A 13,319-nucleotide genomic window follows, 5' to 3' on the forward strand; every position below is an offset into this window, starting at 1 on the left:
TGAGAGCAGTGACAACTGGTCGACAAATTAAGAATCTACCTTGAGTGTCCTTGTTCGTCAGCAACGTGTTTTTTTTTACTAGGTCAAGGGATTAAAAAAAAGCACTGACGACACATTTACGTTCAGGATCGAACGAAAGAAATGAACAAAAAGAATGGAACATAACATTGGTTCTTTTCGTTTCGTAACAATTGTTTGAAGTCCAACGTTTGTTTGGATCATACTCAAATGCTATGTTCAAAATGTTTGTTGTTTGATTATGATGTGCGGATAAGTTAGACAATTATGAATAATGGGTCAAATTACTTTATTTTGGATTGGATGATTCGATTCATTCATCATTTTTCATGTTTTAACAAGTTTATTATGATTTTTTTCCTGGATATGGATCCAATTACGAAATTATATATAAAATCATGAACTTTTGCCCTAAATATAGATTTGAAATTGGATTTTTGCCCTTGACTTTATTCCTTGACTTAAAACATAACCAGGCACATAAGGGCTCTTTTAATGGATGCAACATATGCTACAACGTAGATACAGATGTTCTTTGTTAGATCTACTCACTATCATAGATGCACAATAAAAAAAATCAAAACCCTAAAATGTAATAATATGGTTCATAAATTTGTTAATTGAAAAGGAAACATAAAACTTCTAAAATTCTAACCAAAGGCAAACATGCATTCATGGAATCATGTTTTATGTTGATTAAAAAAATAACAAAAATGCCTAATTAAATAATCATGACACTTAAGAAACCAAATAAAACTTAAATTCTAATTAGGGGTTTAATAAGTAATAACCAAAATCAAACATTCCATAATGATATATAAAAAATTAACAAAAAAAAAACTAAAAATGCAAATTAAACATTTGCATCATTTGAAAAAATACAAACCAATCTCTAAAAAATCATGGATTTATGTTCACTAAAAAAACACTAATAATCTAACTAAAATTAAGGACTCATTACATGCCTAATGCTAATTTAAAAACATACAAAAATGCTAAAACTCTAATTAAATATTTATTTTATTTAAAAATAAACTAAATAAAAGCAAAAGCCTATAAGCAAATAAATCCCTTAAAATTAAAATATTGATGTGATCATCAAATAAATCTTAAGAAAAAAATCTTTGCCGTTAATTAAACATTTATGTCATTTGAAAAAGTCCAAATCAATAATCTAATTTATAAAAAATCATAAATTTATGTTTATTACAACAAAAAACTATTTGTCTAATTAAAATCAAAGGAAGAGAGAGAGTGAGAGGTGGGTATGTACTTGCCACTCATCTCAGGGGTTGGGCACGAGTGGTGCCCACCTTGGCCCGAGGCATTCCCCATGCACTCCGGGTCAGGATGCGCACTGCCCACCTACAGGTCAGGGTAGGCATGGCTCACCATGACCCATTGCCCCTTGGGGTTTTTTTCTGGGTCAAGGTGGGCACATGCCCACCCTATATATATATATATATATATATATATATATATATATATAGAGAGAGAGAGAGAGAGAGAGAGAGAGAGAGAGAGAGAGAGATGCATGAAATATATGGGTTTAACTTACGATGTGTTTGAAAGCCCTATGTAAAATATGAACTATTAAGTGTAATTTATAATATATATTAAGTGTAATATATAAATAATAAAATATGTAGCTTTTAAACCATTTATCTCTCAGACCATCCCAGATCCCTTAAAAAAATATATTTGCACGTGTTTTTTGTTTAATCTAAGATTGTAGATGTGATCTCTATGCTTTATTTAGTAGAAAATTGTATTTCTTTAAGCATTTTTTTATGTGGATGTGTTTTAACTAAACAAAAAAAAGTACATATTGCACAAAAACTTAATTCACTAAAAATCAATAATTAATTTTTGTTAAATTGATTTGATCCAAAACAAGGTTTTTAGTTAATAAACTATGATAAATGCATCAACATGCTCGGACTAAGCAAAAAAACTAATGCACAAATGTTTTTTAAAGAGGTCTGGGACAGTTTGCTAGATAAATGGTTTGGAAACTACAGAATTCTCTAAAAAGAATATGCATATTTCATGTATAAATAACACAATTTTTTACGAGCTTGTCTCGTTCAGAAATGAGCCGGGCTCGAGCTCGGCTCTACTAAACACAAGCACGAGAAAAGTCACAAACTCGTTCACTGTAAAAAAGAGCCATGCTTGAACATGCCCTGTTCAGTTCGTTCGGCTTGTTTAACAAGCAGAATTTATCATGATTGTATCACAACAAATTTAACAAAATTTAAATCTCAAAAACAAAAAAAAAATATATATATATATATATATATATATATATATAGAGAGAGAGAGAGAGAGAGAGAGAGAGAGAGGCAAAGGTTCATCAGATTACGGTAAGGAAGAGTATCACATCGTGGTTTGTCATGAGAAAAGCTAAACACCAATCATAAATATATACATGGAGCAAATTAGGCTTGGCATGCCTCAGGGATCTGGTGCATTTACTCACACCAACTTCACTGCCATGTTATAACTACAAATCTTTTACAAGCAGATGCATCAAAAACTCCTACCAGCTCTTAACCCATGCTTTATTTTTACTCCCCTTGCCTTGTAAGTTCTGAATTGGTCTCCTACATTTTACTACACAACGAGCTCACCTTTATGCTCAAAATTAAGCGAGAATACTGAAAACAAACATATCCAGAGGCTTCCCTTTCTTAAGTCGGTACTTTCTCAGCCGACCCTCCTGAACAAACCCTGCCTTCTCTAGGACTCTCAGGGATGCAATGTTTCCGACAGTGACGACAGCGTCGATCCTTTGGAGTTCCGGGAATTCGCGGAAGATGGAAGAGACCGCCATCTTCAGTGCCATTGTAGCAATGCCTTTGCCCCAGTGGGTGTAGGATAGCGCATACCCGATCTCTCCCCTGCATCGTTCGATGTCCAAGCCCACCTTGAAGGTTACTTGACCGATCGGACGGCCATCAAGGCATATGGCCCTCGCCCAAGGGTGAGAGATGAGGGAGTGTTGTAAGTATGATTGAGCATCATCCCTAGACACAAGTGAATCCCATCTACACCACTCGGCCACACGGTTGTCAGCAGCCCACTCCATGAGGTCGTCCAGCTGGTCTGTGAGCTCAAATGGTCTGAGTGTAATTGTGAGTTCCTTTCTCTCCTCCATTGTCTGTGTGTGTGTGTGAGAGAGAGAGAGAGAGCATTGAACTGTATTATACGGACTTAGGCCAAACCGGGTCATATTTATTATTACCGATCAACCATACCACGTGACCATCAACATCGCTTGGCAGATGAGGCCCATGACAGTCCTGCTCTCACAGGGCTAGTCGACTAATTAAGAGTGTCCTTGTTCGTCAGTAAGCTGCCTTTTTATTAATAGGCCAAAGGATAAAAAAAAAAGCACCGACAACACATTTCCTTACCTCCGGTTGGTAAAACCCTTGAGGTCTCTCGGCACTAAAGAGTACCTCCGGTGCGATTGAATGGGCGGAGGGGTAGGTGACCCCCATCGTCCGTGAAATGGGGGAGGGGACAAAACCCATCCCCTCAGGCACGGCGAAGGGCGTCCCAACGCCCTGCTAGGTCAGGCCAGCTGTGGCCATGTTTCAAGCCACCGTGTTGGGTGGCACGGTGGTCGCACCCACCTCCAGCCCATCGTGCTGACAACATGGTGGTGGGGTTGGCGTGGTTGTCTGGGGGTGCCACCGTGTCAACGACACGATGGTGGTCATGGTTGTGGGGGTGGGCGAGAAGAGAGAAAAACAACAAAAAAACAATTTAAAACCTTAGGTTTTCTAAGGTTTGAGATGAAAATGAAAGAGAGTTTGGGTTTGGGTCTTATTTGGACCCAATCCAAATGGTTTACAAGGTGGGGTAGTGGAGGTGGGTTGGATCTAAATGGATCCAACCCAAAGTGGTTTTTTAGTTCCATGGGGTTGGATCCAATTGGATCCAACCCACGGGTTTAAGTGAGTGTGTCATGTGTTGGATTTGGTGAGAGCCATTTGGGTCATATCCAAATCCAATCTATCATTTTATTATATATTAATATATATGTATCTTGGTTCATTTGGGTCCCAAGTGGACACAAATCCTATTCTGTTTAATGGGATCCACTTAGATCTCAAAGGGATCCAAAATCTTATTTTGCTTAGTGGGGTCCATTTAGGTCTTTAATTAGATCCAAAACACTTTTTCTTTAGAGAGAGATCTATTTGGATCTTAGGTGGATCCAAACAACTATTTTATTGTAATGAGATCCATTTGGGTCTCAAATTGATCTAAAAATTTTATTCATTTAGCGGCATCGAATTGGGTCCTCAAGTGGATCCAATATTTTGTTTCTTAGTGGGACTCATTTGGGTCTTCCAAATGAATCCAAAAACCCAATTTCTCTTGTTGGGATCCATTTGGATTTCCAAAATATTTTTTTATTTAGTGGGATCCATTTGCGTCTCCAAATGGATTCAAATATCTCCTATGATTGGTTTAAACCTTGATATGGATCTAAACCTTACCCAAATCTAATCTTACTCATTCAGAGATCCAAATAGTGTGAATTAAAGTCTCATAAACCAATAAGGATTCATTTGAGTTCGGACCCCCTCTTAGGTCCAAATTCAATGGTTTAAACTCGGATTGGGTCCCTCAAAAAGATCTAATCCCGATCACATTGGTCAATTGGATATTTTTTGAGATCCAGATCCAAATATTTTATATGAAACTTTATAAATTCCTAGTTTAATGTTTAAATAAACAATAAACTGCTATTCTCTAGTGTACATTGTTTTTGAAATGTTAATTCCTCAATAATATATTAAAAATATTCACAAAAATTCTCAAATATTACAGAAAATCCTTACATGAATTAGCAATTTTTTATTATTTTGACTATACTAGATTGTAGCACACATGCACACATGGAATCAGACTCACGTGCCTCCCAACAAGGCTATTTAAGTATCTAGTTGGATGCCAAAGGGATCTCCTTCCCTGGAGTGTCTATATATAGGAAAGCTGAAATATATAAACTAGCCAAATATGTAAAACTAGAAAAAATATGTATGTGGTCCATTTGCTCGGAATCAACTATTGGATCATCATGATCAAGAAATATGATTTTGTATGCTTGAATATTTACTAAAGTTATGAGTTGTTGATTTTCAAGCCTTAAAAGATCATTCTTATGCATCGTGATAAGAGTCTGTTTCTATAAAACCAAACATATAAATCACATCCGTACATTAAAATTTAAAACAAAAAAGTATAAAAGACTTGGTGCATATCAGTTTACATGTTTTGTTGGTTTTCATATATATATATATATATAGGGAGAGAGATAAGGCAACACATGGAATCATACTCACTGCCTTCTAACAAGGCTATCTATTATCTAGTTGGACGACACATGAATCTCACTCTCTCAAGGTATATATAGATATTTATATATATAAGGTGATAGCTGCTAACACACAGCTAACTGTTTTTTTGAAAGCACCAATGGGGGTTGGTAAAGTGGGGTGGGGCCTTGGCTGTTAGACGGGCAGTCAAGGTTTGATTCCCATGGGCGTCACCCCTTTGAGTAAAGCATAGCCTGTAGGTATGGCAGGTTCAGCTGGTGCGACCAGGTCTGTGCGGTTTCTTTGAGTTATAAATCCAAAAAAAAAAAGAGAGCCATGTGTTTGACATGGTCGATTTACTAGGACACGACACTTGGATCATGTTTTTTCAATTAAAAATATAATTTTTTTATTTTTGAATATTTAGAAAAAATCTTAAATCATCAATTGTTTAAACCTTATAAAAACCTACCAGCATATCGGAATGTGATGATCTAAGGGTCGATTTCCATAAAATCAAGTATGTAAAGCACATCTGTACGATCATATTTAAGAAAAACATGATAAAACTTTTCAAAATTGTGCTTAGCTGGATGATTACCTAAAAAAGTGGTTAGCAGGTATCACCTTATATATATAGGAGAATGAAAACCTCCTCAATGGAAACCCTCCCAAACCTTCCCAATAGAAATTTTTTGGTGTTTGTTTCAAAATTCTGACTGTGGAGATGTGTTCAGCATGATTGATTTACTATAAATCAACACTTGGATCATGGATTTTGGATAGAAAAAAATGGTATTTGGAGCTTAAAAAATTTATAAAAATTGTACGGTGTTGATTTTGAAACTTAAAAAAACCTATCCACATATAGGAATCAAATGCTACAAGATTGCTATAAAAACAAGCATATAGATCAGAATTTTGAAAAAAATATCAAAAATCCAATAAAACATCCATTGGGGAGGTTTGGGAGGGTTTTCCATAAAAGAGGTTTTCATTTCCCTATATGCATAATGTTACAAAGCCATAGTGGAAAACTCTATTTTCTACCCTTTTTTATAGATCTAACCTACTAGATATGTTCTACATGAATGTTTAGAATAAACCAGCCTTAAATCATGTTTTTTAATACGTATGTTGGATTTTTTAGGGGCTGGAAAATCAACGGCATACAATGTGCCAAATTTTTCCGCTCAAAAAATCATAATTGGATCAAGTTTCTTTAATATTGAAACTTGATTTCGTCTCAGATCTGATGTTTAAGTTGATATGCCCTTTTATATCAAGTTCGATTGTCTATACATATATTCTAGATCCTACCAAAATTCAGATTTGGATTACCCACATGCCTTAATTAGTAATATCCCTCGGATCTGGTGAGAACTTTAACCTTTAGCTGGAAGCTCTTTCATTTCATTAGACGCTTTTCTTTATATTTTTCTTCGTTTTCCCATCCTTCAAATGGTTGATAATCTTCATTTACCATCTTAAAAATTGATAATTTTCTCTTTCATGTTACCCTAGTTGTTTCAGACAATTTAAATTCAGGTTGTTTTGGATATGGGGCATGGTCCTTCATGGTCGACCCACTTGTGTTAAGTGCAGGAACCTATGTATCCGGGTTATGACTAAAATTCTATTGGTAGTAGGGTCATCAGTCTGTGTTTTATGGGCTAAGTTTGACTTAAATCTATTTGACTATGGTTCATTAGTATTATTGAATCCGGATTCAGAATGGTTTGACAAAATTCCATCTTTATTTGGGTTTCTAACATGGGTTTTACTATCAATGATGGTTTTCAATATCACTTGTTCAATGGGCCCCTTCTCTTTTCTTTTTGTGAAGCTCACTTCCATGGGACGCAAAGCTGAGTCAAACTTGATTAGGTTTTCCATAAGAGTTGTTGACTAGAATATGGACCTTGATCATGGTTTGCCTAACCCTAGTCTGTCAATAAAAAAAAAACAGAATACGGACCTTGATCGATCATTTCGTGTATCAAACAACCGTGGGGCTTATAAGAATTGGAGCGGCTCCATGACACGATCCGATTGGTTAAAAAATGCCCAAATCTGGTACAATCAGATCTATGTCACAGGGACATGACATTTTGGTGGTGTATCCCCCATGACACAAGCGAACACGTGGACACTGACACTTACGGACTGTATTATTTTAGTATTTTTAATGGTTTTAAGAATTATTTTAATAAACACTTCATTTTTTAATATTAAAATATCAATACATATTTTTTATTAATTAAATTTTAAACAAATTCCGTGTCCTTGTGTCCTATTTTTCAAAAAAAAAAAATCGAACTTGCAAGTCGAATCTGTGTCACGTGTTCTCCTGTCGAGGTGTTCTTTGAGACATAGAAACAAATCTAGCACAATTGGGTTTCATATTCAGACTTTGGAGTCACCTCAGAAAAGCATTGCAAGATCCAAGTTGAAATAGCCATCGGATCCTAATTCGCATGGAAACTAAGCTCTCGGGTCTTGGACCTTATTGGATGTTATTTCAGGTTACAACATCCAAGTCCCCATACTTCCCCAACCATAGTCCTAAATAAGGGTGGGCATCAGGCCGGCGGGTCCCAAACCCATTTAGAGCTCATCCTATCTGGATTTAAGTATGGCCCAGCTCGGAGATAGCCCAACCCATTTACTAATGGGTTGGGTTTTGGCCTGGTTCTTAACGAACACGAGTTTGAAGAGCAGTTCATGACCCGACCCATTGGCCCAATGGGACAATGTTCAGCGGATCGGTCCAGCTCAGCCCAAACCTATTTGTAGGTTATTTTAAAATGAAATTCATAAATTAATTTTTATAATACCAAAAATAATGAATTAATTGAAAGATTAATGCTTCAACCTAATTATCTTTCTATTTCTCATATAATCAATGTAACTAATTAGATAAATAATAATAGTCACCAAGTTACTATACAACCAACTACTCAAAAATCAATTATGTAGCGCTGTCCCATGGCTGACCTAGGCCGGGCCCATGTATATAACGGGCTGGGATTTGGCCGTGTAGCTAACGGATTAGGGCATAAAACCTTGACCCAAACTCGGCCCATATAGTGGACTGGGTAAGCTTGCCCATTGCCCACCCCTAGTCTTAATGAGATCCAATGCTGCTTAAAGAATCTGCCCAGTGGTTCAAGTGGGTCGGATATCTGCTCCAAACATGTTCCTTTGAGGGGCCTGGCCAATATCGACCGGAATTAGGGGGCTCAAGTCAGAACCAGATCCTACACATTTTTTTCTATATGGGAGCTATTTAACCCAAATCCAGTTTGGATTCATAACATACATGTTGGATTCTTATCTAATGCAGATCCAAAATTAAGTAAACATATGTGGTTGGATCCGAGTCAGAATCGAGGCCAACCAGACTCCTTTACATACTGAAGTCATTTACCCATTTTTATCAGATTAAATATCACAAACCCAATTATTCAACCTATATATGGGCATATGTTGTGAGAGCTCCGCACGGATTGCGGTGTGGAGCCTCCTTCCGTGTGATGCAAACGCCCCCAAGTGGAAGACAAATATGGGACGAAATATATATTAAGTGTAATATATAAATAATAAAATTATGTAGCTTCCAAACAACTTATCTCTCGTACTATCTCAGATCCCTTTAAAAAAATATATTTAAATATGTTTTTTTTTAATCCAAAATCGTAGATGTGATCTCTATGCCTTATTTATTAGAAAATTGTATTTGTTTAGGCATTTTTTATGTCTAGATGTGTTTTTACCTAAACAAATAAAACAGTACATATTGCACCGAAAACTTGATTCACTAAAAATCATTAATTAATTTTTGTTAAATTGATTTGATTCAAAAGATGGTTTTTAGTACATAAACAATGAAAAATGCATTAACATGCTTGGACTAAGCAAAAAAAAACCCATGCACAAATGTTTTTTAAAGAGGTCTGAGACAGTTTGGTAGATAAAAGGTTTGGAAACTACAGATTTCTTTAAAAAGGATATGCATATTTCATGTATAAATAACACGAAATTTTTTACATGCGACTGGCTTTAGCTTGTCTCATTCAGAAATGAGCCGGGCTCGAAGTTGGCTCTACTAAACACAAGCACGAACCAAGTCACAAACTAGGTTCACTGCTAAGAGAGCCGAGCTTGAACATGCCCTGTTCAGTTCGTTCAGCTTGTTTAACAAGCAGAATTTATCATGATTGTATCACAACAAATTCAACAAAATTGAAAATCTCAAAAACAAAAAATCAATATATATATATATATATAGAGAGAGAGAGAGAGGTTCATCAAATTACAGTAAGAGTATCACATCGTGGTCCAAGCCCACCTTGAAGGTTACTTGACCGATATCGGACGGCCATCAAGGCATATGGCCCTCGCCCAAGGGTGAGAGATGAGGGAGTGTTGTAAGTATGATTGAGCATCATCCCTAGACACAAGTGAATCCCATCTACACCACTCGGCCACACGGTCGTCAGCAGCCCACTCCATGAGGTCGTCCAGCTGGTCTGTGAGTTCAAATGGTCTGAGTGTAATTGTGAGTTCCTTTCTCTCCTCCATTGTCTGTGTGTGTGTGAGAGAGAGAGAGAGAGCATTGAACTGTATTATAAGGACTTAGGCCAAACCGAGTCATATTTAATATAACCGGTCATCCCTACCACGTGATCATTCACCTCGCTTGGGAAGATGAGGTCAGTGACAGCCTTGCTCTCACAGGGCTGGTCGACTAATTAAGAGTCTACTTGTTCGTCAGTACGGTGCCTTTTTATTAATAGGCCAAAGGATTAAAAAAAAGCACCGACAACACATTTCCAAAGGTCCATGGTGCGTTGTGCGTGAGGATAGAATAGGAAGAAGTTAGAAAAACCAAAGGACATGCTTTTTTTGTACGTGGCCCACTACTGCGGGTCATTGGATTCTCTTATAAGATCCAATGATAAACTTTAGATTTAATACAAAGTTTTATATTTTAGATCTAATATTTGGATCCAACTTTAAATCCAATACTAGAATTCAAAAAATAAATCAACTATGATTTTTTTTATCACAAAAAATTAATATATCTAATTAATTTTTATAGATATTACTTTAATCAAATATCAAATTCATGAAAATAATTCATGATCCAAATAATAGATCTAAACTTGAGGTATTCAACAAAATAGAAGATGTTTTTCTATAAAATAAAAAAAGTCAAAAAGCAGCAAAAATATCAAATCAGAACACTAAACAAAATTTTTTGAGTTAAACATAAAATTATAGGTGCTTTTAAAAAAATGTAAAAAAGTTAAGAGTAGTTTTGAAAAAATCCTCAAATTATAAAAAACCAAAGACCTTAAAATATAATATTAAAATAAAATAAGGACTGAATATGAAAAGAAAATAAAACTAAGGTTTCTCGATTTTTCGTGAAACCCTAACTCTCTTTTGTTTTCCTTTTTCTTTTTTTCAGTTCCCTCTTCTTCCGATGTTGTGTGACTGCCGCCGGGGGTTCCGGCAACTGTCCGGCAGACGCAGTGCTCGCCCATCCGATGGAGGGGACTCCACCACCTCCTCTGCACTCTGCTGCCTCGCCGCTCGCCGATAGCTTCATTGCCCTTCACCGGAGGGCCACCACCTCGCGACGCAAAAGCAGCTCCTCCCCCTCTCGTCTCCTTCAGCAGAAGCCTCACGATGTCGAGATTCCCAGCGCTGCAATCTATGGAATTGCAACACCCTCCGGTTTCGCGTTCTCACCCTTGCCGGCATGCTTCGTGCAGAGGGGTCTCTGTACATGCGTCCTCCAACGCCACCATGGCCGGCCAGAGACGGAGGACCTCTGCGGCGAACCTTCGCAGTGAGGTCAAGCGGCGTGTGGCCGGTGTCATCGACGGCGTCGATCCAAGCTCCCCGATCCAACAAGAACTCGACGTTGTAGCAAGGGTCTCTTATTAAATTGATAATGTTGTATTTGCTAGGAATTTGCGAGGCTCAACAGCAGATGGAGGGTGATCAACTGCAGTGGCACATTGCACTTTTTGTGCAGTGTAATTGCATCTGATCGGGCCTCCCCAAATCTCAAAAGTGGAAATAGAAACCAAAATCCTCAAATCTCAACGCCATACGTCCTCTCTCTCTCTCTCTCTCTCTCTCTCTCTCTCTCTCTCTCTCAACGAAGCAGGTTATATGCCCCCCCTAACAGGACCGGTACCTGCATCTCATGTTCGGGGTTCCAATGAGCGCCACTTATAAGATCTAGCCCGGCTAGTATCCCCCCATGTATGTCCACATCATATAGCATCGGAATTTGGTGCCCCTGCAAAGACTTAAGTACCCTTTATCGCCATTCTCTTCCTTCTTCTCGAAACGGTCATAAATGCCCTCCATAATCGGCGGTTCGTGAATTCTCTTCCTCTTCTCGAAACGAACATAAATGCCCTCCATAATCGGCGGTTCGTGAATTCTCTTCCTCTTCCCGGAACGAACATAAATGCCCTCCATAATCGGCGGTTCGTGAAAAGGATAAAACTGCCCTCCATCGTGATGACGCCAAAATTTTCATCAAAGTTTGCGTATGCAGGAAGCTTTATCTGTAGGATTTAAATAGTCCAAACAATCTTCTGTTGTCGAAGCATCCTTTGCCTTCTGCTGTTGTCGCCGGATCATCCGTTGCCTCCGGAGCAGCCTTTGCTTTCTTATGCTACCGCCAGAGCATCATTTTCCGTCTTATATCGTTTTGGTGAGTTTCGTGTAAGGTTTCGTTATGCAATCTGAATCTTGCGATTTATACAACGATTTGTAAGTTTGAATCTGCGACAATTTATACATTCAACGCAATAGCGATGTGTATTTATGAAGGTACCTCGATTTGTACATAAGTTTGTTAAATCCTACAACGATGTTTATACATTCAACGCAATAACGATGTGTATTTACGAAGGTACCTCGATTTGTACATAAGTTTGTTAAATCTTACAACGATGTTTATACATTCAACGCAATAGGGATGTGTATTTATGAAGGTACCTCAATTTGTACATAAGTTTGTTAAATCCTACAACGATGTTTATACATTCAACGCAATAGCGATTTGTATTTACGAAGGTACCTCGATTTATACATAAGTTTGTTAAATCTTACAACGATGTTTATACATTCAACGAAATAGCGATGTGTATTTATGAAGGTATCTCGATTTGTACATAAGTTTGTTAAATCTTATAACGATGTTTACTTATGAAGCCAAATATTACGACGATTTATAATCATGATTATCGTTTAACAAATTGGATAATTTGTATTATTAATGTGTTGTGCAGGTTAACAATGTCTGCAGCTCATCAGAGAAGAAATACCCTGTCATTCTATGGGTTGTGTATTAGAGAAGTGCTCTGCCAGTTCCATCTATCTGAGCCTTTTGAAATGTATCAAAATATACTTAAGATTGAGAATGATAAAAACAGGGAAAAAGCGTTAGAATTGTATCATGCGGAGGATCATCCATCAGATATTGAGGTTGCGGACCAAAGAAAGAATGCTGAAGAACTAAAGATGCAGAAGAAGGATGACCAAGCGAAGTCAAAGCAAAGAAATAAGGAGGAGAATGAAAAGAAAAGGCAAAGGAAGAAGGCAGAGGAGAGGGAAAGGCACAAAAAGAATAAGGAGGAGAGCGAAAGGCAATTGAAGATTCTAATGGAGGAGGCTAAGACGGAATCGCGAAAGCTGTTGAATGAGCATAAAGCTATGCGAATGAGGGTAAAGCAAATGAAGGAGGCGGAGGAGAGGCAAAGGCAATTGAATAAGAAGGAGGAAGAAAAGGAAAGGCGAAGGCGGGAGAAGCAGTTTGAGGAAGAGAATGAAAGGCAAAGGAAGGAGAAGGAGTTTGAGGAAGAGAAGGAAAGTCGACAGAAGGAGAAGGAGGATAAGGAAAAGAAGGAAAGAGAAAGGAAGGAGAAGGAGGAG

At 37.4% G+C, this 13,319-nt stretch overlaps 1 pseudogene; it reads left to right on the forward strand.

The window, feature by feature from the left end:
• Positions 1-10,064: 10,064 nt before the first annotated feature.
• LOC149829303 (protein ANTAGONIST OF LIKE HETEROCHROMATIN PROTEIN 1-like) overlaps positions 10,065-13,319 on the forward strand; it is a 32,765-nt pseudogene continuing 29,510 nt past the window's right edge.

The sequence above is a fragment of the Nuphar pumila genome, chromosome 9 (genome assembly GCF_984573655.1).
Source record: "Nuphar pumila chromosome 9, dmNupPumi1.hap1.1, whole genome shotgun sequence".
Lineage (NCBI taxonomy): Eukaryota > Viridiplantae > Streptophyta > Magnoliopsida > Nymphaeales > Nymphaeaceae > Nuphar > Nuphar pumila.